At 54.8% G+C, this 24,506-nt stretch overlaps 1 pseudogene; it reads left to right on the top strand.

The window, feature by feature from the left end:
- Nucleotides 1-18,854: 18,854 nt before the first annotated feature.
- On the top strand, nt 18,855-22,387 carry LOC132015490 (tubulin alpha-1C chain-like; annotated as a pseudogene).
- Nucleotides 22,388-24,506: the final 2,119 nt, after the last annotated feature.

The following is a 24,506-nucleotide window of genomic DNA, read 5'->3' as shown; positions in this document are numbered from 1 at the left end:
AATAGGTAATCCCAGCAATTATGTCCCCTTCCTTGACGAAGGGTTGTGGTCACGTAAGCAGCATTAGCTGGGAATGAAGTCTTGGGTTCTGCCGATGGCTGCTTTCATAACTGCTTTACAGAGTTCCATGTGACTTTTGTTCTGGTGACCGATGTTTCCTCTCACCCAGGGAGTAGGTTTGAACTCCCTGGGCTGCAGAATTTGACTAAAGGTTCTGTGTATGTTGGTTAGTCCCAAGCATTGAATGCATGATATGCATACAGACCAATTGGAGGAAATTGTGAATACCACTATTATCAGAATATGGCTCAGGGCTGATTTCTGACCTCCCACTCAACCTATTTGGGGCATGATAAAATAATGCAAATTACTGATAACAACTTCCCAAGCAAAGAAAATTTCTTTGGCAATTGTACTAGCCCCAAAGTTGCCATACTACAGTGCAAATGTGAACATGAACTTGCATGAGAGGGTGCTTACCGACACCTCTCTTAACCATTTGCTCATGTAACTTGCATTTTTTTTTTAACAAGACTGCAGAAAAAGCACATTTACAGTGCCTTAGGACTGGCTGTGTTTGGAGAGCGGAGCTCCAACGTGTGTCCTGGATTTTCAGGTGTGTTATAGACTCAACTCTTGACATCCAACCCTCGCCGCAGATGCATTTTCCATCCTGACTCAGAGAAAACGGTGTCCCTTCCAGAGGGCCCGGCCACACCTGGAGCTAAAAACCCGTGCACAGACCTGCCAGCGTCTCTCCCTGTCCTTGAACCTTAGCACTTCACATCGCAATCAATAAATGCCTGTTTTGTACAGAGACAGAGCCCACGAGAGGCTCGGTTCCAGGGCTCTGGCTGTGCAGAGAGGCTGTCAAGAACACGGTGATTTTTTGACAGTCCTTCTCATGCCATGTGGGCCGAAAAGGCCCCACCCCCGGAACTGCCACCCCTAAATATAACTGCATAGAGTTGCACGAGGTCTTGGGAGAAAATGGGGAGAGAGAAACTCCTTGCTGTGGGTTTGCAGAAGCTCATTTTAAATCATTGCAACCCAAGCTCCCAGTGTGCCATTGTGCAAAAGGACTTACCTTGGCTTTTGGGGTTTTCTCCCTATCCCTACTCATTGTAGCATTTTACCCTCTAGGTGAAAAAGTGAAGCATAATGACAGAGTTCATTGTTCTTCGAGCAGCCTGGAGGAACATTTTCCTGTCCTTGTAGCTTATTCACAAGAGATGCAAGGGGTTCTGAGAATCTTGTGGAAGTGGTTGCAGGGTTTCTCAGGGCAACCAGAAGGGCCTTGTGGGGAGCACAGGCTCAGGCGTGGGGCTCGCTGCTAACACGGAGCGCTCACGAGACTCTGCTCACGCCGGTCAGCACCGAGGCCAGCAAACCGTTCCGTCTTGGGGCTGGGCTGCCAGCGCAGCGGCTTCAGCCAGGGCTGCAACCAGTCTGCGTCTTGGTAGGGTCATTGCGTCCAAGGGTTTTCTTTGTCTTTGCAGCCTTCAGAAACTGACAAAATTTGTTCACCAAGAGCAGAGACAGCTAGGGAACTGGGTCATTGTAACCACTCCCTCCTGAGAGACTGGTTTTTCAACCTGTCAAGATTTGTTCTCTTGCAGGGGGTGGGGTGGTCATTTCCTCTGCCCTTAAATCCAGTCTCTGTCCCTCCCTGCTCTGTGTCGCGCCCCCCACCCCACCCCCGGAACTGCCACCCCAGAACCTTTAGCCAACCAATCCCACTTGGTGTCTGGCGGGGTTTGACCAGAGGGGGGAATAGAGGGGGAGACTCTGGAGTGTGGGAGCAGGAGGGCGCCTGGGGGTTATCTTGGCTTGTTCTGCCTTGGGGAGCATTTTTTTCCTCTGCGGCTCCAGCCACAATAGCCAGGCCCTCCCTCGGTGGCTGCCAGGCTGCCCTGACTGTGGCCCCAGAGCCCAGGGGACATCTGAGTGGAAACCTGGGGTGGGGGGCATGAAGGAGGGGACCCGGTGGGCAGCTGAGGATTCTAGGACAGGTGAGGAGGGCACTGTGGCTGGGGGTGGCAGGAGGACATGTGGGGATGGTGTTGGGAACAACAGCATGGCATGATCCCGCTTCTGTTCTCGCGGATTGGCCTGGCGGCTCTGGGAAGTAGACGCTATCCCCGTCATCCAAGCAAGAGACACCGTGGCTCAGATCTCGAAGGGAGAGCCAGGGTGGTGAGAAGTAGTTGCTTCCGGATGAATTCTGAGGACAGAATCCCCAGAATTCCTGGTAGACGGGGCACGGGGTCTGAGAGAAGGAAGCAGGTGACGTATGGCTCTGAAGGTCTTGGCCCGAGCAGCTGGAGTGATCCTCTTTCCTAGGAGGGGAGGCTCGGGGAGAGGCTGGGGAGGCAGGGAGTCTGCTTCTGGCGGGAGTGCGTTTGAGGTGCCCGTAGGGACCTAAGTGAAGTACCCGAGCAGCAGGGAGGCATCTGGCTGGAGACCTCGGCTCCCTGGCATTTCAGACCAGAAGTGGGAAGAGATTTGGGCGCGAGTGTAGACAGCGAAGAGGTCAGGATTGCACCCCATGACCCTCCACGTTCTGAAGAGAACCAGGAGAACGCGGATCTGGTGGCCAAGAGACAGAAGCATGTCCAGGAAGGCACACCAGGAGTGCCAGCACTTGGAGGTGACCATGGGGGTTGGCCACGGCCCCCTTGATGAGCCACGGGTGGGTGGGAGCAGCGGCCTCGTGGAGAGGGCTCGTGGGGGCAGGACCATGGAGGGGGCACTTGCTTGATGGCTGGTTCCAGGAGCTTTGCCAGGAGCAGAGGTAGGCAGTGGGGAGTGGACTGTGGGTCAGCAGAGGCCGGTTTTTAAGGAGTAGAATGTTCCAGCATGTTTGAGTGCTAATGACATGACACTGTCATGGCTCAGGAAAGGAATCTGTGATGCAGAAAAGGAAAAGTGCAGGAACAAAATGCAGAAGTTGGCAAGAGGGGTGAAGTTTGCCAGCCGGGGGTGGGGTTGGGGACAGTCCATCGGGTGACAGGAGGCTCATCACATGGCTGGTGGGAGCGGCACCCAGAGACCAGGCAGGGAGCTGGGGGGTTCTAGTTTCGCCAGGAATAGGAAGCAGTGACCCCCGTGATGGAGAAGGAGAGAGACAGACGGGAAGGCGGGGGGGGGCACGCATGGGGACCTTTCCCCACCCGAGGGGACAACTTGGCGTGCGTCTGCTAACCCAGCAGCATGTCTAGGAGGGTGTGCCTAGCAGTGTGCCGAGAGCTGCCCTGTCCCCGGGAACAGTCGCGTCCTATTTCATTGTAGAAACTCTGCCTGACTTACTTGGTTGTGATTTCATTGATCACATTTGTTTATTCAAGGGGTCCCCTCCTGTGGGACCCCACACTTGCTCCCGACGCTGGAAAGCGGGGACACGCCGGCGGTGTTGCGAAGGACACGGGCTCAGACGCTCACACACTGTGCACCCCGAGGGACAGGCCGTCTGTCCTGCTCCAACGGATGGCCTGCCCTCCCAAGCCTGTCCCACAAGGCCCGGCAGCCAAGCTGCTTGTCTAACTTCCTGATATTTGCCCATCCCTTGGGTGAGAATGGTATCTCGTACCTAGACTATTCAATGTTCTTGCTCGGAATGAAGAACAGCTTTCGTGGGTCTGTATTTCCTGTTCAGTCACCTTTCTGGGACTTGTCTGTCTGCGCCTTCGGCACTTTCTCCTGTTGTTTCTAGTGCTTTCTCTCACCTGCTTATAAGGCCTCTTTTACCTTCACAGAATTAGCCCTGTCAGTGCCCTGGACCACAAGCATTTCTTCCGGGCCTGTTTGTCTCTGGACGTGGTTTATCTTGCCTTATTTTATTCTGTACACAGGGTTCCCCCCTTTTTATGTCATTTGGGTTATTGATTTGTTTCTATGGCGGTGGGTTGGGCACAGGCTCTGGACTCACATTTGCCTCTGTCACTCCCTAGGAGTGAATCTGCAGGCACGGTGCACAACCACTTGGTAAACACAGGACAGGCGTGCCCGGGAGTGTGTGAGCCCCTGCGTTCGGGAGATACGCATTTTTCTTCCTCAGTGTCAGTCCCAAAAGTGGAGCACACGGAAATGGCATGTTTGCTGTTTGCTTTCCAGAATTCTTCTGGGAAATCACAGTGCCCCTAATTTCCTGGGCCTATGCCCTGTGGCCCCCTGAAGTCCACCAGGGGTGATACTCACCCCTAGAGGAGAGCTCATGTTCTAGAAGGCTGTTCTGGTTTCCATCAGTCCTGGGGCATCTGAGAGTCTGGCACTTTGGAGGTGGAAGTAGCCTTTCTTGCAGAGTGGCCCGTGGGCGCTGGCTCCTTCCTGACACTCTGGTGGAGCAGTTTGGGGCAGGCCGTGTGCACCTGCTGGTTTGAAGTTTGAGACCTGCTGGTCTGACCCTTCCTCCGTTCCTTCTCCTGGAAAGTGTTTTGGGAACTAGAGACACAACAGCTGCGCGCTTTGCTCTGTCTTTCCAGCCAAGAGAGTTGCAGTCACGGAGCCTGCCTGGCACCCAGCAGAGTGTGTGTGGCTGGGGAGGGTGCCCTTGAGAAGAGCCCGTCCCCCAGGGTCACCAGGCGGGAGAGCACAGCTGCTTCCCACGGAGCCGGCTGCTAAGCCGCCCTCCCAGCTGTGTGGGCTGAAAGTCTGTCTGAGTCCCAACAGGGCGGACATGTGACGGATGCCAACGTGCCTCCGCTCCCATGTCATGGGCGTGATGTCTGCACTGAACCTCCCCTGATGAAAGATTATGTTGTATGAGATGCCAATGTGAGTGTAGGGTCTTTGATTTTAGAAGTCTTTCTAGAGACTTACATTACAAACATTTTATAAGCGGGAATGAGTCAGAGGCCTGGAAATGGGTTACCACATAAGGCCCAAGCAGAAAGGGATTTTTAAGAGGAATCCCATAGGATTTTAGCAAGTGTGGTGGGCTTTGCCCTGGGACTCCACAGGGAGAAGGGCAATAGAGTAACTTGGGAGTGGGGTTCCAAGGAGGGCACAAGACCCAGCAGAGAAATCTGTTTCTACCTAGAACCGTTCCAACGAGAGCCATGTCTGAAACCCCAACAGACAGGATTCGGTTCTATTTAGGGCTCGGGCTCCATGTGCGTAGCCAACATGGGGATGTGATAGTTTAGAACATAAAGAAGACATATGTTAAGATCTTCCCAGAGAAATTCCTGTTTGGTCTTAAAACCAACCACAGACCTCTTTCTCCTGAATGCTTGGTTCGTTTGTTCCTCATGGGCCCTGGAATGGACCCTCGTGTCTTTCTCATGGGTGGCCAGAGCACAGAGCATCAGCGCTGAAAGCTGGAACCCACCCACGCATGTGGTGTCCGTTCATTGCTTTATCCTCCTCTTTGGGGGAACTTGCCTGCCCTGCTGGCAGGGGCTGCCCCTCACGGCAGGGTTCTGGTCCCTGCCCACTGGCTCAGCCAATCACAACCACCTTCACCAGGGGAGCCAATCAGAGCCCTTCCCTGGGATTCTAACTGGAGCTGACCAAGCCCCCTCCCTCCCCACCTCAAGGCTGCAAGGCTTCCCCCTGCAGCTGCCCGCGTCAAGGGACAGTAGCCCGAGAGTATAGCTCTTACAAAGAGTAGGGAAGGGGGGACACGGAAGCCCTAGCTCCCATCACCCCAACACCATTTCCTCCTCTCCCCCTCCCCGTGAGCCAACAACATTCCCATCTTTTCCTAAGATAGAGTTGGATTTCTGTCCCTTGCCAGACAAGAGTCTTAACTAACGAATGTCTTACTTTTAATTAACTTAATTTTGTTATTCTTTCTAGAACAGGGTAGGGAGGAAACGAAGGGATGCGGGAAGGGAGGAGAGAAGCAAAGAAGAAAGGGAAGGCTGTGTGTGCGGAGGAGTAGCCGACAGGAGTGCCCGTTATCCGGCTGTCACAGCCTGACCCCTCTGCCCCTCGCCCACCTTGGCCACGGTCTTTGCTGTGGTCAGGTAGCCTGGCCCTCCTGGCCAGCAGCCTCCTGGAGGACCCGCAGGACTGGGCTGTTTATTCCCAAGCCTGTTCTGGATGTCGGTGGGAACGGAAGGGTCCGAGGCCCTGAGACGTGTCCTCCGTGTGGGCAGCTTCCTGTCTCCACACCGTGTCTGCGGGATCCTATGGCCGTTTCCAGAGGCTCCCCAGACACACTGAACATTCTTGTGGCTCTGAGGACTCAGTTTCCCTGATGGGATCGGAGCACGTAAATCTCCCATAGGAAAAGATCTTTGCCCTCCGTGCTTGAAGAAAGCCTGCTTAAGTTTACTAATGACTGGGATTAGCAAGGTCCATTGGTAATTTTCCAAGTTACCTGAGCAAGAAAAAAAAAAAAAATGACAGTGATTACGGAAGCCAAGACCCACAGTCGTCAAGCTCACATTGGCCATTTGCTTTGACGGGCAGAACTCAGCCCTTTTTACTTCTGCTTCAACTCCCGTGGCTCAGTAAGCAGGTACCTGCAGTCTGGGAGGAGGACAGGCTGCGCCGGGAGGAAAGGGTTTTGGGGTTGATGTAAATGTTCAGATTTCTGGTTCAGAGAATTACCAAGACCCAGTGAAAAACAGCCCACCTTCCTTTTGTTTTACTCTTACCACATCCTCATTTTTTTTTTTTTTTAATCCTTGTATCTCTTTGTGTTTTTACATCCAGATTCACCAAGTGGCTAAACAGGGCCACATGAGATCGCCACACGCCTTGCCTCCCTGTTCTGCCACTGTTCTGCTTTTGTTGAGAGCAAGGGAACGGTACACAAACAAGAGAGCCTCATAGTAGAGCCTCTTTCGTGGGGAAGAGCTGCCTTTGCTCTAATGATTTTCCGATTACTCAAAATATTTCAGAACTCCTTTTGAAAAAAAAAAAAAAACTTTTTTTTAAATTTAGGGGCCAGCTTGTGAGGAGCAAAAAGGCAAAAATAGCAATGTCGATAGACTTCTGATAGAACACTGTGTAAGCCTCTAGCCAAATCTTCAGTGTAGACGAGGCACAGACAGAACCCAGTCATGAAATTCCTATGGCATGTGTCTATCCACGTCCCACCAGCCAGTGAACGCTGCTCCCCGTGACCCTTATTAATGAAAACTCACTTCTGTTTCAGGCTGAATTGCTAGGATCCCAGGGGTTACTCAGTTCAACTCTGTGTTCCTTATTGCACGAAGATACAATGACCTCAGAGGCCCCCATTTGCTGGCATATCTGTCAGCTGGGATCCTCAGAGAGGTAGAGGCCAAGACAGAATTAGGCACGTACGAGATTGAAGGCAGGGGCACAGTGTTCGCAGGGTGCAGAGTAAGACATGCAGGGGTGGGACGCCTGGGTGGCTCAGTTGGTTGGGCGACTGCCTTCGGCTCAGGTCATGATCCTGGAGTCCTGGGATCGAGTCCCACATCGGGCTCCCTGCTCAGCAGAAGTCTGCTTCTCCCACTGACTTCTCTTCTCTCATGCTCTCTCTCTTTCATTGTCTCTCTCTGCCTCTCAAATAAATAAATATTAAAAAAAAAAAAAAAGAACATGCAGGGGTAGGTGGGGAGAGCGTCAGACCCCGGCCCAGGTCTGTCACCCGTGGAAGGACAGCGGAAGGGGCTGGGAAGGAAAAGTCTCAGATCAGCACAGTTTTCTGAGCACAGTTTACAACTAGACCTGGGGGGAGGGTCACCACCCACAAATGGTAGGTCAGGGACATACTATGGACCCCACGTGTTGTGTCATTGCCTGGGGACAGCCCGAGGAAGGCATGGCTCCACCATATCCCCGACAACACACAGACGCATGGCTCTGTGCATATGTAGGGAGCAGCTCCCTGTGGTTTCCTGGGTCTCTCCCCCCACCCTTGGGGAGACTTAGAAGAGGACTGATGAGATTAGCTGCAAGGCAGTATTGCTATGGGGGGTCTTGGGGCACCCACTCCCCCCCTCCAGCCTTCACAGTATCCAGTCTAAATGGCCTACCTGGGGGTGTCACCCAGACCTTTCCTGAGGGCTCAGAGTCCCTTAGAATTGCACTGTCCTTGGGCCAGGGCTGCACGAATGAGGAGCCACACGGGTCCCTGGCTTCCACAAGACTTCCTCCTCCACCCCCTTGTATGAAAGCACCCTACCTCCTCCTTCTGATCGAGGTCAACTTACCCAACCAAGAGAGTGACTTCCTTCCTCACCCACTGGGCCCTAGCCACGCAGAGCCAGAAGTGTCCTGGGGACCGCTGTAGCTTGTAGTTCAGTAGGACCCTGGCTGTGTCCCCTGGCAAGAGAGTGTCCCCTTTGGGGACCCAGACTTTTAGCTCTCCAGAGCACGAGGTTGCAGGGACAGGAAGCAGAGTCTCCCAGCAGGTCATTGGGGTGACTCCATGGTCCTCATGTTCTTCTCACGGGACACACAGCGCCGCGGGGAGGTCTCTGATTGAAAGCACATGCTGCATCTGCAAGGTGGTCCTTCCCAAGCCTGCGTGGCATCCCCTCCAAGCTTCAGGGGCGCCGTCAGTCCACTATCCTGGCTCTCTGTGAGCCTGGCTGCTGTGTAGACCAGGGCATCCCACAGTCGTGGGTCGTACACCCCTCCGCCCCCACCCCACGCCTTCTTAGCTGTAAAGTTAGCCCTCCGTGGGACGCATTGTTGTGTGGAGTCCATGCCTGGCCAGCTGTCCCATAAGCCCCAAACAGTGGTGCTAGCCAAGGCTCTGTGGGCAGGAAAGGCACAATCCACACCTGGAAGGGGCATCTATCCTTGTAAGATGAGTCGCTGGCCCTTCTGAGATGGAAGGGGCTTAATGTGGCCACCTTGCTGCCGGGCCTGTGGTCTCCTCTAGGAATAGCCCCGGCTGGGGTAGTCAGGGGTCTCAGTGGCTGATGGGCTGGAAACCCAGAGGGGGCAGTTGCAGGATCGTCCTTGATAAATGGGAGTCCATGAGGTCATCTGCCCCCCTGCCCCATAGACTCCTTCTCTGCCACGCTGGCTGCTCCGTTCACGTACCCATCCCCTGGTCCCAGGGTGACTGGTGACGAAGGCCCGCTGCCATCCACCAGTGAGTCTGTTTGCACACTTGACTGTCTGGTGCCTCTTGCACGGTGGGTGCTCTCTGGGGGGGGGGCACTAACCTGGGGTTCAAACATCTGTACGCCCTGTGCCCACTCTCATTTGTACATGTACCTGCCTCTACCCACACCTTTCCGTCCCGGACCCACCAGCCCTTTTCCTTCCAGACCCCTGACCAGCTAGCTGGGCCACTGGCCACAGCCCAGGCGCCTTGGCCTTTTTGCCTTTCCACATGGGTGAGCTCGTGCCCACCGGGCAGAGCTGTCTCCTGGGTCACCCGGGGCTGTCCTGGAGCATGACCAGGATGCAGCTGCCGGGCACTTTCAGAGCCCCTCCCCGAAGATGGCCATCTGTCAATCAAGCGGGGATTTTTTATCTGCTGCTTACAGGGGTCATGCAGGACATGCCCCTCCCCACATGGCCGGAGGAGGGGGCCGGAGACGGGGTGCTGGTGGAACCATGGTGAGGGGCGCGGCTGCTGGAGATGCCCCTCATGCAGCTTCTCACGCCCTGTTTTCTCACTCAGCCTCTACCCGAGTCTCCAACTCCTTCTTGTAATGGACTGCTGCTCCTCCGTTCAGCTTCGTGACTCGGTGGATCCCACAGGCTCTAGATCCCCGGGGACCATTCAAGTTCATGCATAGCTGGTGTTCCAAGGTCATGTCCCCTTGACCAGGAGCCTCTTTCTTGAAAGGAGCACAGCTCCCTGCTGTAGTGGGCATGGCCGTGCTCCAGACCGTTGTTCCCATGTTGGGATTCTCCCCTGGCTGCACTTGGACCTCCACGCCACATCTCCTCCCACTGCGGACACCCCCAGCACTACCGTGGGCTCATCGACCCCCTCCCGGACCACCGGCCCCACCTGCCTTAGCCCTCCCCCAGCCCTGTTCCCCAGTTCTACCCAGTGGTATCTCCCCCAAGAGATGGGCAGGCCGGTCTCCGCAGGCCTCGAGCATGCTATGGGGGTTGAACTGTATCCCCCAAACCCATATACCTGGCACCTGTGAACATGACCTTGTCTGGAAATTGGGTCATTGCCAATGTCATCTAGTTAACGAGGGGGGGGTCATTCAAATGGCCCAGTCTAGATGACCGGGTCCTCATGAGAAGAAAGGGGGCACAGACACAGTCACGCGGCGAAACGCTCTGTGAAGACACACACGCGCGGAGAAGGCCACGTGAGGGTGGAGACCGGTCGGAGTGTGGCACCAAGGATCGCTAGCAGCCCCGGAATCTGAGAGCCAGGCACCGAGCCCGTCCTCCCCAAGAGGCTCGCGGGCTCTGCTGATGGCCCGAGCGACACCCTGATTTCTGACTTCTAGCACCCAGGACGGAACAGGATGCGTTTCTGTTACAAGCCACCCGGTCCGTGACACTTGGCGACAGCCGCTGTGGACACTAGTGCACACGCCTCTCTCGGCTGCCCCTCTGCACCTCTGCCCTGCGTGCTCTCTGCCTGGAGCACCCCTCCCCCTCTCCTCCACTCACCACAGCTCCCTTTGTCCCCTTCAGGGCACCTCAGTTTCCCACGGAGCACCCAGGCTCTCGCTGGCCCCTCCCTGCTGCATTCTGGACCCATCTCCGGGCAGCGCTGCACCCTGGCCCTTCAGGACAAACCTCCTGCGTGACTTATTTGTATTTCTCACCTCACTCTCTACAAGGGTTTTCCGCAGCGGCTGCTTCCCGTCGCTCGCTAAAAGGCAATTTCTGTTGTCCTTTTCAAGACCGACCTCACTGGTTTTGGAACCAAGTAGGGTCTGAGCTCAGCCCTCAGCAGAGAGAGAGCGCACACGGGTCCCTGCGTGGGGTTAGGGCCTGTGGGGGAGGGGACCGGCTCACACGGATACAGACGTCATTAAAAACCCGGATATCAGGCATCAGCCATGCCCCGCCTGGGACTCCAGATGCTCTGTTATGATCAGTCTTCAAGACTCTGACTCTCTGTGACTTACCCAGTGTTAGTGGCACGGGAACCGCAGCAGAAGCTACGAGAGAGGCCATCTGTGGGGGACTTGGGCGCCAAGCCCCATATCCGAACCCTCCCAAGTTTCTGACTCCGCAGTCCTTTAATAGCTCTCAGTAGGAAAAAGAAAAAAGATCCAGCTCCTGCCACGTGAAAGTCAATGCGCAGAAAGGGGACAGGAGGACCCGTTCTGAATGTCAATCAAAGAAAATCCGCATTTAGCGACAGCCGCATTTAGCACCCATAGGCTTCAATTTTAATTAAGGCAGTGAGTGGCTCGTCTCCAATCAAGGCTAGAGAATTAGCGCATTCTCAGGACCCGGCACGTCGTCGCAGAGCAGTTTTGCAGGGAGTCCTTGCGTGACAGCCATCTGGAGACCAGCTGTGTTCTTGGTGGCACCTGGCGGCTGTGCACTGCCTCCCCCAGGACCCGTTCTGACCTGCAGTGTGGGAGCCGAGCCTATCGATAACCTGGTCACGGGACCCTCTGAGGCCCCCTGCTCCATCTCCCCCTCAGTGAGGAAGGATTTGTCACCCCATCCCATGCCAGCGCCAACAGCCGTGCTTACCTCAGTTTCCTCATCTACACAATCGGCGTCTGCCTCACCTGGCCCTTCACTCTGCGGCATGAAGGAGCAGGCGGGCAGACCGACAGTTTGCAAGACGTGAAGCCCTAACAGAGCAGGCCCGTCCCCACCGTAGGTCCCGTGGGTCAGAAGCCTGTGAACTGTCATCCTTTGCTTTGTGGTGCATGCTGGGAGGGGCATCTCAGAGACCCGCAGGCAGAAGAGCCGTCCAGCTGGAGCAGAGCAGCTGACCGCATGGGACCAAGACAGGGGGCTCAGCTCCGGGGCATCTGGGCCCCGTGCGACCCTTCTGATTAGACTCTGCAGTGACGTCACAGCCCCGATCGAATGGTGCCAGGCCATCCCCTCCCTGTCCAGTGCTGTGGCCTCCTCACACAGACCTGGGGTCATCAGGCTTCTCACGACAGACAGCCCTTCAGGTAATCCTGGAGGTTTGTTGACAAGGCCCCCAAAGCCCAACCTTCTGGCCTTTCGGTAGTAGGGTGGCTGGGTGTCCCTTTCCCACGAGGACACTCTTAAACTAGCCCACGGACCGAAATGCCTTGCCGTTTTCACCATTAGTGGGCTTTGGGGGGAGGGGGTGAAACCAGTGTTCCCCTCCCCCCAGTCCAGAGGAAGCTGGGTCTTAAAGAGCTAATAAGTGTGCCATTTTCCAAAACACGTTGGAAAATTTCACAGTTCATACACCTGTAAATTTAGCAGCACCGTCTTCAGAAAGGCAGGTTCCCGCCCTCAAGCCCAGGAAGTCCAGAGATCAGGACGCACGGCTCTCTCCAGTGCCAGGGTCTCCGGTCCTCCCCACCCTCCTGGCCAACCTGTTGTCCAGTCCTGTCTCTTACCCTTACTTTAGTGGCTCTGTTACATTGTGCCTTTTATTGTACACGAACTCAGATGGTTTTCTGCTAAGTGGGAGAGATACAGATCACCCGTCGTATTTATAGCTCTGCCGTGAAAATCGGAGTTGGAGTTAGTAAACCGCGGAAGGAACATGGAGGAAAAGATCCTGGGCAGACAGGCTGCTGGTGGCACCTTGCTTTTGCCTCCTCCCTGGTTTCGATGACCTTGTAGCTTCTACCAGACAAACGCTCAGGAAGTAGCTAATGGCTCAGCCAGAGAAATTTACTGACCACGTCCTTTCCACGTGGCCAGCAGGGACCACACGTCCTGGAGGACACAGGGGGGAAAGGGCAGGTCCCCCGAACAGAGCGATGAGAGGGGCCCTCTCGGTGGAATGTCGCCCGTCCCCGCCAGTGGGGAAGGGTCACAGGAGCTAACATTTATTACGTGCCCACAGGGTGCAGCTTTGCGCTACATGCTCTTGGCCCACCTGTGACCCCTCACCTGTCCCTCGGTGGAGGAGGAGGTGAAGACACGGAGCCCCCGGGACACTAAACTTGGTCAAGATGGTGCAGCAGCAAGGGCCAGAGAGCTTCAACCAGGACTGGACAGCCTGGACTTCCAGCAGGTCTGGGGGGCCCCGGAGGCAGACGCCCAGAGCTGCGGAGCTGCAGGAAGGGGGTGGTCAGGCCGCGTGATCTCACCCTGAGCTGCCGGCTACGAGCCACAGGGACCCCTGTGCTGCCTGGGGCCACCGGAGACCTCCGAGGTACCTTCCCTCTGTGGCTCCCCTCCACAGCCATGTCAGACTCTCCCCTCCCCTCACCCCAGCCAGGAGCCTCTCCTCCTGTTCTCCAGCAAAGGGACACTCAGAAGGGAACTTCTGCCAGGCCCCCGCCCCCACGGGCCCCCTCCCAGCAGCGGCTCCCCCAGACTCTTGAGTCTCTTCACTAGACCCGCCCCCCTGCTCTCCCCGAGCCTTCGCTCCCTCTTTCCTGCTCCACCAGTGTTTCTTGCGCATCTGCAGTGGCTCATCTTCTCGGCTCTTCTTCTTGGAGGCACCTGGTGAGCTTTAAAACAAAGAGAATGGGGGGCTCGTTCCTGCAGACTTCGACCGGAGCAGCTGGAGTTCTCCCCGGGCGTCCGGAGACATGAAGCCGACCGTGCCAAGCCTCCGCAGCCGAGAGCCAGCTTTCCCAGGGCGCCCACGAGCCAGCTGTCTCCCACCCACGCCCCTCCAGCTGCTGACACCCCCCACCCCCGGCAGGCCTCAGTCCCCCTCTTCCTCACCGTCCAGCAGCACGGAGCAGTTGGTGTCTCCCTGTTCCACGAAGCACTTCCTTCCCTGACTCCCTGACCTCTCTCTCGCCGGGGCTCCCTGTCCATCTTGCTGGCTGTTGCTGGTTCCTCCTGATCGACTGTTGGTGGCCCGGGTCTCCGTGCTGGGTTCCGGTCTCTTTCCCGGGTGCGCTCACCCCTCCCTGCGCTCGCTCGGCCGGCAGGCTTTGTGAGTCATCGTTCACTGAGATTGCATCTCTGGTCTGACCGCTTTCTTGCACGCCGGACTCACTTATCCGGACGCCCACTTGACCCTCCACGTGGTGTCTCTTTGATGTCTCAGCCCGGACATACCCCAGACTGGGATCCTGCCTTCCAGCCTCCACACCACAGCTTTGCCGACCTTCCTGTCACTCAAGCCAAACACCGAGTTGTCTTGGATTGCTGGCCCCCTTCCTGCCTACTTCCGATCCCGTCAGCAAATCCGGGGGGTCCTGTGACAGTGTATCCTGAAGCTTTGCTTCTCGCCCATCCTCCATGCCAGTCTGGTCCCAACTGGATCATCTCGCACCTGCTAACTGGTTTCTACTTCCCTTGGTCCATGCTCAAAACAACAGAGTGATCCTCTAGCAAAGTCCCTCTGAAGGCTCTACCTTTCACTCTTGTCAAAGCCCGTGTCCCCGCGATGACCTACAGGGCATTTATGATGGGCTCTCCTTTTGTCCCTCCCTCACCCCTGCTCCAGCCAGCTAGCTGCTCCCTGAGCTGTTGCTCCAACCTCCCAGATTCCCTCCTACCTCAGGGCCTTTGCATGGACTACTCCCTCTGCCCGGAACGTTCTTTTTTTAGATCTCGGGATGCCTACTTTCTCCTCTCCTCCAGCTCCCCACTCCAATGCCACTTCTCAGTGAGTCCTCCCCAGAGCAGCCTTGAAAAAAAACCCGGAAGCCCTCTTTCCTGGCATGTCCCTTCTTTGCTCATTTGTCTCTTCGGCACATGTCACCTCCTAATACGTCCCACTGCATAGCTGATTTACATGTTGTGTTTATTGTCCGCTCCCGCAGGAGGTTTTAAGTCCCATGAGGCCAGAGATGTTTGTTTGGTTCAGTCCTCCGTAACCTAGTACGGTGCCTTGTGTCGCTCGACAGTCCACAGTGTTTGCTGAAAGGACAAATGTGATGCAGACCAGGAGCTGTGGGGGATGGTGAATGGAGGAAGAAGCCCTCGACGGGTTGCACAGGGATCTCACCAACGTTTGGTGCCGGGAGGCTGGCGGTGCTTACTAGAGCTGAGCCTCCAAGGGAGGACAGTCTTTAACGGTCCTGATAACAGGTGGGGTAAGCAACAGGACCCGGGAAATCCTAGGAAGTGATTTCTTCGGAGCTCTGCTCTCAGGGGAGGGACGGCCCTGGAGAAGCCCAGCCGGAGGTGGGGTGAGGAGGTGGGGCGTGAGAGCAAGCCTGGGGGCAGGAACCCAGTCTCCTGGAGTGTGTGGGCGCTGCGGCGAGCTGCCAGACCCCCGTCCGGGTCCCCACCGCGACACGTCCTCCGCAGCTTCCAGGACCCCGGCAAGACGACGCAGTACTTCCCGGAGGGGTCAGGAATCCCGTCTGTGGCTTCCCGGGGATGGACCAGGCTTGGCGGAAATTCTTCGTGGACGCGGGGAAAAAACGCCGTGCAGGTCCGTGGTCAGTGACCGGGCGCGGGTTCCCGTGTCCAGGCACGCGGCCGCCGCAGTTACACGTTGCCGTGACAGCTGCAGGGTCAGGACCGAGCCGGTCTCCCTCGGTGTACCCGGCAGACACGCTGTGTGCACTTTCCCATCTCGGCCTGAGATGTGGAAACCGTGGGTTTTGGGTCAGGATCCCACGGAGAAGGCCACGGCCCCCCCTTCAGGAAAGGGAGGGTGGGTGCTGGGCGGATTCACACCCCTGCTCAAAAGTCTCAGAAATACTGCCCACCGCGCCCCTCCGTGGCACCCCCCAGCTTTCTGTCTTCCCTCCCTCACACCTGCACCACTTGCTTTGGCCAAATTCTCTTATTCATAATTTTCTAGATGCACCGGGGAAGAGAACAGTGTATGGGCAAGGAGACAGAGGAATGAAATAGCATGGAATCTTCTGGAAGCACTTGGGGCTGTAAGGGGCCAGTTGGGGAGGAAGGACTCTGGCATGCTGCAGATCCCACGCAGACCCCAGCTCTGCCATTCCTGGGTGATGGGCAGGTTCCCTCGTTGTCTGGCTGTGCTCTCCTCAGCTCAGTAAGACCGCCTTGCACATCAGTGCTGAGGGTTAAGCGAGGCTGGCTGTGTGCACGCGTCCAGCCCGGAAGCAGACGGCTCCAAACACAGCAGAGGTGGGCAGACGAGGAAGGCGTCCTCATGCTGCACACCGAAGACTCGGAGTTTGGCCGGGGGGGCGCAAGGAGAGTCAGGGAGAGATTTAAAGGTGTGGAAGGGTTGGTGCTGCTGGTCATCCTATTTTACGGATGACAAAACGAAGGCACAGAGAGGTTAAGTAACTGGCTCAAGAGTGCACACTTAGTAGGTGGCAGAGCCAGATTCAAACCCAAGCTCTTACCCACCACAGTGTTTATTCTTCCTCCAGTCAAATAGGAAAAGGAAAGGTCTTTGAGAGTAAGGCCATGTTAAGGACTGTGGAAGAATTGACTGAGACCCACAGAGAAGTTGGACATGGCTTTGCCACCAACGTAGTGGTTAAGCTGCTGAGAAAAGAATTTAGGTGATCGGCGTGCCCATCAACATGTCTACAAGAATGGGCCAAGGATGGACCCTCTCCAAAGCCTGTGGCTTCACCCCCTACTCCTGGTGCTTTGCGGAAGGCCTGACAAAGCCCTCTGTGCTCTGGGCCAACCTCGCGGCCTTGTAGAGCTGGTAGGAGGAAGAACAGGTTCCCAGCAGCCATTTCCAACCCTCCAGGCAGATCTGGGAAGGAGAGGTCCTGGCACTAGGACTCAAGACGGTTCAGACAGACAGACAGACAGACACACACACACACACACACACACATCAGGGAGGTGTGCACCAGAAAGCCCAACGCCTACATCAGGACTTGGGCCGGAAGGCAAGAGTGTCCTTTGTAGCCACATGTGATTCTGATGGCCCTCTGTTAGTCAGGGTCCACTGCACGTGTCTCAGCCAGAAAGAATTTAACACGGAGCATCAAACCCAGCACAGACCACATCTGGCCAGGGGCTGGCAAGCCTGAGGAGCCAGCCCCGCTGCTGCTGCTGCCCTTAGCCGGGGAGAGGTGGCTGGAGGTGGTTTTACCAGAAACCCCCAAACCAGGGTCAACTGACTGTCACTTGGCCATCAAAGGAGGACCGTGTGGTGGGAGTGGAGCCAAGGCAGGGTTGCAGCTTCTTCCAAGAAGACCCCAGAAGGCAGAAAAACACTCTGGACCACCTTCATCTCCCCCACTTCTTTTCTTCCAGCGACTCCAGTAGTGGGGCCCAGAGAGAGACGGGGGTTTGTAGGGGCCTGAGTCCTGTAGACCCTCAGGACTCACGCTCGTGTCTTCCATTAAAAGCTCTCAGAGTAGACCTCCCAGATCAGGGAGGTCAAGGACAGATGGTAGAGCAAGAGACGGCGGAGGGGGCCGGCCGCGCATTCCACCTGGAGCCGTCTGGGGTTACGTGGAATAATCTAATTCCTGTTGTCCCAGTGACTACTGAGGCTTTCTGGACACTTAAACATGGGGCTGCCCTGATATCAGATTTGTCTTCCGGACCACAGCATCCCACGTTCCACTTGCTCCGTTGGACCTGACCCCAAAGTCTGACTCCAGAGTTTTATCTGAGCAAAATCCAGCGTTCTTCCCAGAATTAAAAAAAAAAAAAAAAAAAAAAAAAAAAACAACCACTAAAATTCCATAATAAAAGAGTAATCAGATGTTATTTATATTTCCTTAACATAATAGAAAAATATCTAACAAAATTATTAGAACACAGAGGTATTCTCATTAAATTCTGAATGGTCCAAAAATTATAAATATTGAGAAGGAAACAAGAATTTGTTTGATGATATAATCACCAACCTAGAAAACAAATTAAACTTGACTGGAAAACACTTAGAAGGAGTACAGTAATTCTATAAAGTGGCTGGTTGGAAAGTAAATATTCAAAGGGTAATGCTTTCCTTATATAATAACAATAACCGGCTGGAAAATTGGAAGAAAGATGTGGCTCACAAAAATTAATATGCAGCTCCTTTACAAGGGACATGACAGACCTCGGTGGGAGGCTGGAAGGCGACAGGGGCGACGGGAGAGGGGCCACGTTCCTGGAAGGGGAGACGCGGAGCAGTGAACCAGCCCTGCTTCCTGAATACCATGTCCAGCGAACAGAATCAGATCCTATCACCACCACCGCGCACACGCACACACACACAGGGTTTTAAAATTTGGGATGTGTACTTTTAAAGCTCCTGCAGAAGAATAAATATAAAAGAAAACGTATTAATAGTTGGGGGTGGTTAGGAGAGAATTTCTTCAGCTGATTGTGCATATTATGTAGCGGAATCCTAAAAAAGGCGTAGTTGCGGGACAACAGGAGGCACGTGGGTCAGGGAAGCCTAGTGGATCACGGATGATCATTTACATATTTCACATAATAACGCAGTCACTCTTACACTGGCGGCTATTAGTGACTGCTTCCGCAGGCTAATGCGGCTTCTCCAGTTCCTTCTGAAGCCGGCTACAGGATGGCAAAGGAAGGAGAGAGCATGGAGCCTCTGGATCCCAGAAAGATGAAATGATGTCCTGGTAGGAACCCATGCTCGTGTCTTCCATTAAAAGCTCTCGGTGTTATAAGCAACTCATGAGTCATTGAAAACTACATCAAAAATTAATGATGTTGGCTCACTGAATTTAAATTAAAAAAAAAAAGTCGGTGTTCCTGGGTGGCTCAGTGGGTTAAAGCCTCTGTCTTCAGCTCAGGTCATGATCCCAGGGTCCTGGGATCGAGCTCTGCAAGTGGCTATCTGCTCAGCAGGGCGCCTGCTTCCCCTTCCCTCTCTGCCTGCCTCTCTGCCTATTTGTGATCTCTGTCTGTCAAATAAATAAATAATCTTAAGGAAAAAAAAAATAAGTCATCTCCAGAGAGGTTCTCTTCCATCTACCCGCCTAAGAGTCATGGTCGAAGAAGCGACAAGCTCTCTCTCCCCTTCCTGTCTGCCGTCCGCTGGGCAGCCGCAGAGCAGCAACCACACGTGTGTTTGCAGCCGTGCCGGCCAGGCTGGGGTTCTGATCGGCCGTGGCTGCCGGGAGCTCTGTTGCCTGGAACATGGCAACATGATGGACAGACACCGAATGACAAGATCCCGGGGGGAGCAGATGACTCCTTCAGCGCCGTCTTCGGTGAGACGGGTGCGGGCAAGCATGTGCTGGGTGACATGCTTGACAACCCACGCTTGCTGAAGTTCACAGCGGTGCCCACCACCAGCCCTTCCACCGTGAGCAGCTCATCACAGGCAAGGAAGATGCCAGTCACCGTGCCCAAGGGCACCATGCCACGGGCAAGGAGATCGTTGACCTTGTCTGGGACTCGAGTCAGAAACTGGGCGACAAGCGCTCAGGTCTTCAGAGCTTCTTGGTTTTCCTCAGCTTTGGAGGAGGAACCGGGTCCGGGTTCACGTCCCTGCTGATGGAATGTCTCTCTGTCCCTTATGGCAACAAGTCCAAGCTGGAGCTCTCCATTTACCCTCCCCTGCCAGGTTTCCACAGCTGTAGCTGAGCCCTATGACTCTGTCCTCACGACCCACGCCACCCTGGAGCGCTCTGATTGTGCCTTTGTGGTAGACAACAAGCCCATCTATGACATGCAGAAACCTCCGTACTGATACCCAGTCTGTGCTAGCCTGAACAAGTCGATAAGTCAAATTGTGTCCTCCGTCACTGCTCCCCTCGGAGCTGGTGGAGCCCAGAAGTCCAGACCAGCCTGGCCGCCTCCTGGAAGGGTCTGCATTTTCTCAAGCCTATACCTGCCATCTGTGTTCAAGGGCACTGAACTCTTGGCAGGGAGGGTCTCCGCCCCCACGCACCCTGCTGTTGCTGTAGGATGGCAAAGACCATCCCATAGGCCCTTTCTCAGGACAAAAACTGCAACAGGCAGCAAGAGAAGTCTGCAAAGAGGCAACATGTTCAGGAAGAACTTAAAAAAATACATTTCCTGGAAATTGCCTTTGGCATTTCAGATCTGCTCCAGAAAACTACGGAAGCTTGAAGCAACGAGCTGTCATCCTTTGGATAATCGCCTTTCAACCATCATTGAACATCCCACCTCACAAACTGAATCAGTTGCAAAACGGAGGGGCTCTTCACCTAGAGAAGCCTACAGGGATGTGCAATCTGGACCCAGACTCCCAACAAGCCGCTTTAAAACAATGTCGGTAGTTGCCCTCTAGAGGAAGTTGGAGGCACACAGCCTCGTTGCTGTTGTTGTTTTAATAAGTCTGTCCAATTTTTGAGTCTTCGAACGATTTGCCTTTTTAAATGATTTGACTCTTGAAGCGGTATTGTCTACAATTATGGTAAAAATAAAAATGAAATAGGAGCCCCACGGGTGTCTCATTTCCCCACTTTGGCCTCCCACCGAGGTCACTGTGCCCAGCAGTCCGCAGTCCCTGGCGCTTCCCGGTGCCGCCAGAGTGCCTCCTGACCCCAGCGTCACGGTGACTGGTCCCTCAGCCATGGATGGAAGACCGGCGGCTGGCGAGTCCCTGTCCAGCTGCTGGGCCCCATGTAGGAACCACGTTTCATCAGTAAAATGATGAGTAACGGTGGGAACAAGAACCAGACCTTTAGAAGAATTCGAACGCCGGAGTTGGGCCTTAGCCCTGTGGGTGGGTGAAGATGTCGTGTTAGTTTTTTCAAGCTCAGCCTCCCCCGGGATCATCACGCAAGTTCACCAGGCAGCAGCGACCAGGCAGGGCAGAGCCATCCAAGGACCAAGTTCCCGGCAGCCTCCACCTGCCGAGTTTCCATCTCAGCTTCCACCAGTAAGGACCACACGGTCATGACATCGGCGAGTCTGTATCAAAACCTGAGCTCTGAAGAAGAATTCAAGTGCGACCTGTCGGAATTGGCTCGCAAATCCCCAGTAACAGTCCCAGGGAAATCCCAGGGAGGGCCCGGACTGGTCACATGTGCCACCCGCTTTACCCTCTCCTCCAGATTCATGTAAGGGGAAAGTAGGTTAACAGAAATCAGCACACCTGTGTGGGTCTGCGTTTCCCAGAGCGACTGATACAGGTTTTTCTTTGAAGAACTGGCTCATGTGGGGCTGGGGCCGGCAATTCCGAAATCCAGGCCGGAGGACAGGCTCGGGCGGAAGTTGGTGCCCCTCCCGCCCAACCCAGCCCCCCCAGTACGTGTGTAGGGCCCGTGCCAGGCACGTCTGCAGACCTGCCCAGGCCTCCTCCTTCCGTGTGCTTCTGGCATTTGCTTTCAGCCCCACATTCGGGCTGTGAGAGGCCCCCAGGACCCCTAACCCAGCCAGACTGGCTGCTCCTGTTCCCCGCAAGGCCAAGGCCTTCCGCAGCCCTGACTATCTGCACCACGAACAGGCAGTGCATTTTGTAGGGAAGCTTTCTGAGCAGAAGTGTAGGGTGAGGGCCTGTCGGGACACCAGCTATCTCTGGCTTCCTTCAGAAGCAGAGCTTGAGACAAAGGACTCATGACCAAGTGAGTGATTTGGAGTCTGATCTTTCACAGCAGGCCCGAGAGAACAGGAAGGAGTCCCAGAAGGAGAAGGAAAAATGGCCCGAGGGTGTGTTATCAAGGTCACTGGCAAGGACACCTGGTTCTGCCGGAACCTCTGGAAAGCAAAGAGAACCTCATGGCACTCACTGCTTGTTGAGGGCTGCTCTGGGCCCCTGTGAGCTGAGCCTGTGCTGACAAGGCCTTGGGGGCCTAAAACAGGCAGGCGCCGTCTGAAGGCCTCGTGCCTGGTGCCCAGAGCAGAGCAGGTCACGCAGGAAACTTTCTGAGCCCGCAGGGTTGGCCTTTCAGCTGCACAGAGCTCTGGGTTGGGCTGGTGGGGCTCTGCTGCCTCACGGCGAAGTATCTGAAGGCACAGAAGCTGTTGAGCCTGGGGGAGAAAGCCCTGGGCACCGGACAGAGGGCCCCACATACCAAAGGACAGTCTGTGTTACATACAGTGGTGGTGTGAGGGTAAGGGCACGGGGAGCCGGTTCTGCACCAGACCCTGGCCAGCCACTCCCCAGGAATATTCACTTGCAAAGAACAGTGACAAGATAAAGGAAAATAATGCTCTACCATGGTGACCTTGGCCGGTTCTCTACTCAGGTGCAGAGAGTTTCTGTTAGCGGGGCTGGACCTCAGCAAGCATTCGCGTGTCCTTGTTATTTAGGCTTCTGATGGAAGTAGGCCACGAAGCCCTCCGTGTTGCCTCTCCGAGACCCAGCCCTGAATCTTGATCGAACCAGCACTAGAGGCAGCCGAAGTCGGTGGTGAAACGCACAGGTTTTGGAACCAAACCTTCCAGAGCTCGGACTTGCATCTCAGCTCGACCATTTAACTAATCCCATGACTGTGGGCAAGTTTCCTGGTGTCTCATTTATGAAGCAGATGTCCTAACAGGGCCCACCTCCGGAAACACTCAGACTGTCAGCGATGATTACGATGATTACGAGTACTCCCTGTAGCGGGGTGGAAGGAAGAGGGGGTCGGAACGAGGGAAGAGGAGGGAGCCGGGCAGGCACGGCGCCACCGGGCGTCGCGGCTGCTGCCTAGCAACACCGCCCACCGAGAGTGCTTAGAGCCCACGTTTTGAAAAGTCTGATTGTTAATTCACCCCTTCGGAAAAAGCAGGGTGGTGGATAGGAGAAGGGCTGAGAACTACCTCTTGCTTGGGCACCTACCCCATGGAGAAGGGAACAGGCTCATTTTGTGCTGTTCCTTGGAGTTCAACCAGGCCCGTGAGGGTAAGATTCGTTCTCAGTATCATCACCAGCTGCCTGACGTTCGTGCTGTTCTCGATGGGAGGATGGGCGGTGCTCGGGTCTCCCACATGCTAGGAAATCGAGGGTGCCGGTGCCTGTGCAGACCCTGCCCAATCCCACATTTCCTCCCTCACTCACGAGACGGAACAGGGGAAGCAGGGCGGAGAGAAGCCTGCTCTGCCTCGAGCCACCAGACTTTTTCGGTAAATAACATTTTCTAATATGTATCGCCACCAAGGTTGTTGTAGGTAATTGGAAGCACTTTCAGTATGTTCTTTCATTTGACCATCATGGGCCCTGGGATGTGGGTGATTCCTTAGTGAGGCTCACTTCTGCCCTCTGGGTTCTGTGAGGAGGGATTCCCCTTCTGCACAGTGGCTTCTTGCCTTAGCCCTCTCCTTCCTACAAAGGAGCTAGGTTACCTGACCCAGGAGCTTGGCTCCTTCCCTGTAGGAGCCCGCTGACAAGAAGGAACATTCTGCCTGCTCTGGGCCTCCGTTCCAGAAGTTCTAGTGGGCAGGCACCCTGCATAAGAGACTATGGTTGTCCGGCATGGCCTGGGAGGGCACAACCACATCCTCCTAATTCTGGGGCTTGATGTTAGCAACAAATGCTTGGCCTGCAGACCAAAAGTCAGGCCTTCCAAACCAAGTGTACACCGTGATCTGTTTCTACCCACAGAACACTTTTGATAGCAGATGTATGGGTTCTTTCCACACCAACCAATTCTCCAATTCCCCAGATACCGGATGGGTGTCTTCCAACTCAAACTTCAATTCTGACACCAACTGCCCAGAGTTAGTGCAGACCCCCAGGTCAAGGGCTCGGTCCCATCTCAGACACCCAGCGCAAGTCCCAGTCTGCCTCAGTTCTTCTGACCAACCCGCTATAAAGTTCCCAAAACCGCCTTCTTGCGTTTAAGAATTTGCTAGAATAGCTCACAGAATTCAGCAAAACACACTACATGCACTGAGCAGTTTGTTGTAAGGGCACAACATCGGTGCAAATGAAAGAGGTGCATAGGACGAACTCTATGAGGGGATGGGGGCCATGGAGCCCCCATGCCCTCTCCAGGTGTGCCCTCGATGTACTATCTAACTCAGAAGCTCCCCAGATCACCCTGCTTCAAAGTTCTTGTGGTATTTTCATCACATAGGCCTGATGGAGTCAGTCCTGGACTGTTGGTGATCGATCTACTCTCTAGCTGCTCCCTGTTCCCAGAGGAGAGGAACTGAAAGTTCCAACACTCTCCTCATGCCTTGGTCTTTCTGGTGACCATCCCTGTCCTGAAGCCATCCAGGGACCCCCCCAGCCACCAGTCATCTCATTAGCAGACCGAAGCACTGTGAGCCAGGGAAAGATCCAGAAGATGGGAAGAGAAGGAAACAGATTCTCTCTTTGAGCTTCCAGAGCGCATGCAGCCCTGCCAACATCTAGATTTTAGCCCCGCAAAACTCATTTTAGACTTTGAACCTCCAGAACCGTTAGATAATAACTCTTGTTGTTTTAAGCCACTATATTTATCATAAGTTGTTACAGCAGCAATCAGAGACTAATACATTCTCCATTCTTTCTTTTACTTACAATGTATCTGTTGAACTCTGGCCTGTTGACCCATAAAGCTTCCTAAGGGATGACTATGCTAACTATGTACCAGTGGTACAATTGAACATTTACCTCTGTCTTCTGGATGTGCCACAAATCAGCAGCTGAATTAAGTCGCTGGGAAAGGCTCAGATTCCATTCCTTTGGCACACACTGTATGTGACTGGTTTTCTTTTCAGGAGGTGTGTGGTTTTTGTTCTATTTCAGTTTAGCAGCA

This window comes from Mustela nigripes, chromosome 4, assembly GCF_022355385.1.
Source record: "Mustela nigripes isolate SB6536 chromosome 4, MUSNIG.SB6536, whole genome shotgun sequence".
Taxonomy (NCBI): domain Eukaryota; kingdom Metazoa; phylum Chordata; class Mammalia; order Carnivora; family Mustelidae; genus Mustela; species Mustela nigripes.
Note: the sequence above shows the minus strand (reverse complement) of the source record. Positions and strands in the feature narration are given on the sequence as shown.